The sequence below is a fragment of the Pavona decussata genome, unplaced genomic scaffold (genome assembly GCF_977016875.1).
Source record: "Pavona decussata unplaced genomic scaffold, jaPavDecu1.1 SCAFFOLD_549, whole genome shotgun sequence".
Lineage (NCBI taxonomy): Eukaryota > Metazoa > Cnidaria > Anthozoa > Scleractinia > Agariciidae > Pavona > Pavona decussata.
This window is the reverse complement of record NW_028145839.1, coordinates 23861-30923: the sequence shown is the minus strand read 5'-3', so window position 1 is coordinate 30923 and position 7063 is coordinate 23861. Positions and strand designations below refer to the sequence as shown.

The following is a 7063-nucleotide window of genomic DNA, read 5'->3' as shown; positions in this document are numbered from 1 at the left end:
GTACATGTTGTGCGGTACGAAACTAAATAGTAATAAAATGCCAAGTCGAATCCATCGTTGATTCAACATCTCGATTATTAACGCTCTAGTCCTACTATTGAGCACTCTTGCCAACAGGCGTGCATATCAACTGGTATATATATATATATATATATATATCTGCCAGATATTCAAAGGATTATTAGAAACCATGTTCACTTATTAAATTCGTCGCCTGAGCTCTTGGAAATTTTCCCACCCAAATCGATTATTCCAGCGTATCGCAGAACGAAAAACCTCAAAGACATTCTAGCACCTTCCAAATTCTGTGTTAATAAGGGGTTCGGTCGGGAACACAGTGAAGCGGGTGGTTGTTTTAAATGTTCATCTAAGTGTGATTTATGTAAGAATTTTCTGATCGAGGACACCAGTTTTAAGAGCTTTGCCACAGGTCGTACATACAAGATCAATCAGAGATTGACATGTTCATCTAGATACGTTGTTTACTTAGCCTCATGTAATAAGTGTAAATTGCAATACGTAGGGTCTACGTCTACTCAATTTAAAGTACGTTTTCGTAATCACAAATCATCCATGCTCAACAACAAAAAAACATGCGAGTTGGCGGTCCATTTCAATTGTATCAAGCATGAAATTTCCCAAATTAGTTTCATTGTCATTGAACAAATTAAGGGTCAGGGAGACGCTGTTTATCTTGATCAACTACTACTTACTAGAGAAGCTTATTGGACAGCGCAGCTTTTTACACTTAACCCTCACGGCCTCAACAAAAGACGCGAATTTAGATCTAAAAATCGCATTTGCTACAACACCTAATTAGCCTACCATGTTGCACTTAGTAATTTAAATACCTTTGTTACCATTGTCATATTTTCGATGTTTTTTACCTTTTTACTAGTTACGCAATTTTCTTTGTCTTCTATTGTATTATATTGCATGATGTTATTTTTTATTATTCGTATTGATATAAATTTAGGCGACTCTGTAAACTTGTTTAGATTTTTAGCTTTTAGTTTTTAAATTTTATCCCGTGTTCCATCTGAAGAAGGCCGAAGGCCGAAACGTCGTGAATTAAAAGCCGGAACAGTTAGAAGTTTGTCTTCAAGTCGAAACTTGCTTACACTAATCTATATATATATATATATATATATATAATATAATGCAAGAGATAGGTTATTTGGTCATTTATTCGCTACTCTGAGTTTCATGCTTCTTGTGAAGCAATCATCAGGCAACTGCCAGAAATAACGGTTACAATAAGAGAAATTTGAAAATACAGAACAATAGACAATAGATGCTAACTTCTTTGCGTGACGTGTCACACGGGATCGTTATCAGTAACTAAAAAAGAACACTGTTTAGTAGTAATTTCCTAGCATGTCACAAGAAGCATGAAACTCAGAGTAGCGAATAAATGACAGAATAACCTATCTCTTGCATTATATTATAATTATTGCTCTAGTTCAGCTATCGAGCACTTTTAAGTTGATGAAGATTTCAACCTATTTTTGGATTATATATATATATATACACAAAGTGATCTTAACAACAGGCACTCTCAACATTGTCAAAATGAAACCTTTAAATGTTTACATAATAAATTGACCTCTCAATTCATGCATGGAAAACTTGCAAGCGGTACAAAGCATGGGCAAAACGTTTTACAGAATCTTTTAACATGGCAAAGCTAGTTGTTTAATCTTCATTAAAATCCTTGACACAAGCTAGCAAAATGGTTCTTTTACATCCTTCAAAACAACAATCTAAATCAAGTCACCTTGCAAAACAATCCTCCACTCAATCTAAGTTTTTAAAATTCACTTAAAATAAAAATTGTAGGGAATAATTCACCTGAAAACGGTATACATTCTGCACAAAACTGTGGTGAAAAAGTGTTTAAAGGAGCTAAGCCATGATATTTTGAGCCATTTCTTTGACAGTCTAAATTACGGTTGAAGTCACTATAATTGAAAAACCTAAAAATATTAGTTTGCTGAGGAAAAACACTCCAACGAAGTGATTCTAAAACAAAAAGGATCAAGGATGGCTGAGGCTAGAGAAAATTGAAACAGATTGGAAATGACAATTCTGAGAAAGCTACTTTTTTTCAAAATAAAGAAACGATGAACAGATGTAGCTCTTTTAAGGACTTTGGAATATATTTGACCTGGTAACTAAACCATATAAAGTGCTTTGCTTGCTTCTGCGGACTCACTGTCATCAATTGCTGAAAATGGCTTGCTGTTTGAATGGTAGCATATTAAGTGTATATCGGTGGCAGCTGTAATTGATAGAGGTGAGCATTGCTTTATTTTGTTGTAATTATTTATGACCGACGCTTCCTTCCAGCCATGTAAAGTTTTCTTAAAAATTTGCCCATTTCTTTATATTTTAAGTATTTTCTTGTAGAATTTCTGATTCAGAAACACTGATGGAAGGCAAGTTTATGCCAGCCAATTTGTTTTTGTTTGGAACAACATTCGCTGGTTAGGGAGTGAATACTAATGCTCATTAGCCAGAGATAGTGAACCAATCAGATTGCTTGAAATACCAAAATCACTAAGTGTGTATATATATATAAACATGTACTAACATTGATAATATATTCCTAATTTATCTCCTAGTGTAGAGAAATGTTTCTCCAGAAAAACTTAGCTTACTTCTACATTTATTTACAACAACAATAAAATCAATTAGGGATTTTAATAAAATTAGAAGTAGGCATCTGGCTTAAGTTGAGTGACCTACTCTCTGAAAGAATCCTTCTGCCCACTTCTCTAAGCAAAGTAGCTGATGATTTTCATCACCATCCAATTGCTGCACTGTACAAGAAACCCATAAGAGTTTGAAACAAGTAACGTGCGTTCACAGCGTTGGAAAATTCAGTTTTGCTAAATACCATATTTGGAAACATGAAGATTGTACGCGTGCATTATACACGTAGCGAGACACGCAATGAAATTTTTCTTTTACGCCAACTACTTGAATTCCAACCTTGAAGCTGAAAACTTTGTACAGAAACTAAAGAATTTCATTAACTGTGTCTTAGTAAAGTTTTTTAAAGTACTGACAGAAACGAAAGTTAACTTTATTTTAGGTTGTCAAAAACAAGATAACGCCTTCTCGTGTGCGTTAGCATGTGCTGTAAATTTAATGAAGCTGACCATTTCGATGTTTATATTCAGGACAATTACCTTCTTATACATTGCTTACATCCAGCACCTTGCTTGTTGAGACGAATTCACGTACAGTAAGAGTTCTTTGAATTTTGCAACAACAATAGTGAAAGAGACATAAAAAGGCAGACTACAGGCGATTCCTTGCAAAGGTTTGAATTTGCGGGAGAGGATCTGCAGCAGCTCCTATTGCAATTTTGATTGGTTAAATTCTCTTGGGTTATTTTTTGAATAAATTGAATATTCGGAAGCTCGTTTCTAAGTGCACAAAGGAAAGTTGCACGTTTCAACCCCTTATGGGTTTCTGACTGCAATAAATATTAATAGACTTTTACATACATAAGCTGGTTGTGATTTACTATTAATGCCCTGGCCAAACAGGAAATGTTTGATGATGAAACATCATCAAACATGTTTTATCAAACATTGTCAAACATCAGAACACAGGGAGTTGTGGCGGAATCTGCCAGCCAAACATGTTTGATTCACCTGGCCAAATGAACCAAACATCACCAATTACAACAAACATCAGAACAAAAGAAATGTTTGATGTTGTTTGATCGCATGTTTGATGGAGTTCAAACGCGATCAAACGTCATCAGACAAGTTGGCCAAACAGTAAAATGTTTGATCACCGAACAATGTTTGATAATGTTTGGTCATCAAACATAATTCCCGTTTGGCCAGGGCTTTAAACAGTTAGCCTTATAAGTTTCAGATTTAGTCACAAACTGTACAGTCAAGTTCTCTCTTCAGTGAAAGGTATTAATGTGAAGTGAACCTGAAAAAAATGCATACATTTAAACTTAGCTTTGATATCATTTTTTTCACTTGACCTGATCATGAGTCCCAGACCATTGTGTGGCTCCAAAATGTAGGTCTACCCCATGGAAGGGATTTCTTAAATAAGAAACCCTCATCCATCTGGAAATTCGAATTAAAGGCCATACATTTCTTTAATTTTTTTTTTGGTCTGTGAGAATCTCCCTGGCCCCCAGAATTTCCAATCTCTTCTGTGGGGCACATTTGTGAGATTCACTGTAATAAATAAATTTTGTCCTCAAGCTTACTTTTCACATTTTCTTTTCGTGTATTGTGTTGTCCTTTTTAAAACACATTTTTCAGTACTTTTAAAGAGACACCTAACCATCAACTGTCAGCACTTTCTCGATAGAACATTTGTTTTCACTCGCTAGGGTAGTATTAAACACTAGAGTTAATAGACTTTTTTGCAACTGATTCTGCACGGTCAGGTAAACCGTGCAGACTGCAGACTGAGCATTTTTTTTGTCTCCGTTTGTAAAAGAGCATTGCCTTCATACTGTTAACTTAAATGAAGGTAAATGGTTTTTGACAAGCTTGACATTAAACTTTGAATTATTAAAATCAAGCAAAGTGTAGTAGTAAAAACTCACATTATTCAGGGGAGTCAAAGCTAGCATGTTGCATATCATCACCTGCGACGGTTCACTGCTTAGCTGATTCGTTAGAAAACGATGCTAGCGAATCCAGCAATTCGAACGAATAGTCGGAAATTGGGTACAAATCGACTGATTACAAATCGTCCTTGGGTACGAATCGCCTGGATAGAGGGTAAAGAAAATAAGAAAAGTACCGTAACCCTATAAATCTTGGAGACCTTTTTCATTGGCTGGTAATCCACTCCTTTCCGATCACCATGGTGACGACAGATAATGTCTGCGCAGGCGCTGTGCAAATTATCACGTGACGTGATTCCGTGAATCTTATTGGCTCTTTGATGAAAACCGCTCACAAGCAAGGAAGGAAAAATGGCTGCCGTAGGACAGTCGAATACCTGTTGTTTTTGCCAGTTCTGTGAGAGATCGGGGGCAGTTTTATCGCCGATTTCAAGTGGAACGTATTGTCTGAAAAATTTTACGCGACGGTAACGTTTGGCTCAGAGATTCCAACATGTGATCGAATAGAAATCGGTGATGTAAAACGATGTTCTCGCTGGAAAGAGCTGCGAAAAAGGTATGTTTTTGTCACATTTTATGATAATGCAAGTGTCTTGCCACCTGGTACAAAAAGTTATTATATAGAGTCAGAAGCGCAACTCTTGGGCTTTAGGTAGATACAGGAATTAGCTTGTACCAGGTGGCAGGGAAGGTGCAGTGTTATATAATATGTTGCCCATTTTTTGCACCATTACAGTAATTTTTGGCATACGGGTGAGCAGAATGTAGATGGTTCGATTTAGGGAAAAACCAGTACAGACTGTAATCGTATGATGGCGCCGATCTTGAAGCCTTTTGGTATTTTGAATACGTAATTAAGCTCTCTATGCATCTAACGATTCCTAACTATTTCCAGATCAGATATATATGTTATATAATTTTCACCAATCTGGGCTGGAAACCTCTGGAAATAGAGTTCCCAGATACCTTTTTAATTATTATAATGTGAAAAACCATGACATCCACCACTACAATACTAGAAATAATGATTATTTTGGAAAAAAGTTAACTTAGAATGCAAGAAGCGCTTTTTTCTACAAAGGTGCAAAATTTTTTAATAATTCTTAGAATTTATGACTGTTTGAAACTTCCTTTTAATGTTTAATGTTCCCAGAATATTGTGATCTCCTTTTATTTTATTTTTTTCTTACCCAGGACCTGCATTGATAGCAGTTTTCTTCTTAAAACTGATACAGCAATCCTGTATAAATATGTTTGAATTATAATTATTATTATTAATTACATAAACAGTTATACATGTATGCTCATATTTAACTGAACAATTGCTAGTCTATTGAATTTCTCATCTTGTGCAACACTGTAATAAGTCAAAGGAAAAGCAAGAAGAGTGTACAATACATGTAGGTTGATTTCCTTACTAGTAATATTCAGTCGTAAATATGAAGTCACTGAGCAGTCGCGACCCATGGGCTTGTAATATTTTCATGAATATTTTGCTCAGAGAAAAGAGGAGACACTTACAGTTTTTAACAAAGGTTGTTCCCTGCATATGTCTTCATTTTAAACTACATGTATGCAAATTACTGCTTGGAATTTATGTATTATTGAGCAGATATAATTTCTAAATAAGTAAAGTTTTCAACTTTTCTGTCGGGATGATTATTCATTAGACAACCTAAAAACAATGCTGTTTGTAGATGATGTACAGTTAAAATATCAAATAAGAGTTTCAATTTAAAACAGTTTTGAAAGAATTTGATGGGGTGGTTGCATGATCGATTAGTCAGTATATGATGTCAACTGCAGTCGTAACATTTATTTTTATTTCTTTTTATTTTCCCTCTGTGTTAATGTTTTCTCAATTTATTTTATTTTCAAGATAGATGTCATACTTAAATGGCATGTGCAACTGAGTAAAGCAAATTAATCTAATATTTCTCTATTCACATAGATTCAAATCCAATAAGGATTTCTTGTTACCTTACCTTTTTCACTCTTTTATTATTTTTTTATACCACATCCATGTTGCACAACATCATCATTGTTTTTGACGGGGTCTTAGTTTTCAAGGGACCTTATTTTTTTCTCCATGGTTGTTTATTTTAAATTTCATTTTTTTAAATGGATAGAAAAATAAGATGAAGTAAATGGTAAAACATAAAAACATTTACATATTACATTTACACTAGTAATTATTACTAGTGCCAGCAGACTTAAAAATACTAAAAATACACTGTAAATAAAGGAAAGAAAGAATTTATGCAAAGGATCTTGAATTACTTGCATTTATTAATGTTGGCTTAATTATTTATTCTTTCTTTAGGGTTGGCAGCATTGAAAGAGGCCTTGAAACCAGAGAACTGTTCAAGTATAGGACATCTTTTGTTCACTTTTAGTGCCATCTAACATTTCTTGCCACCAGGAAGATGAATTATAAATGTTATTGCA

General features: G+C 34.5%; 1 long non-coding RNA gene across 1 annotated transcript; it reads left to right on the top strand.

Moving 5' to 3' along the window:
- The first annotated feature begins 4958 nt into the window (after nt 1-4958).
- LOC146449920 (uncharacterized) lies at nt 4959-7063 on the top strand. The gene is made up of 2 exons (XR_014860459.1): nt 4959-5171; nt 6939-7063. It is a non-coding gene; the product is annotated as an uncharacterized LOC146449920 (long non-coding RNA).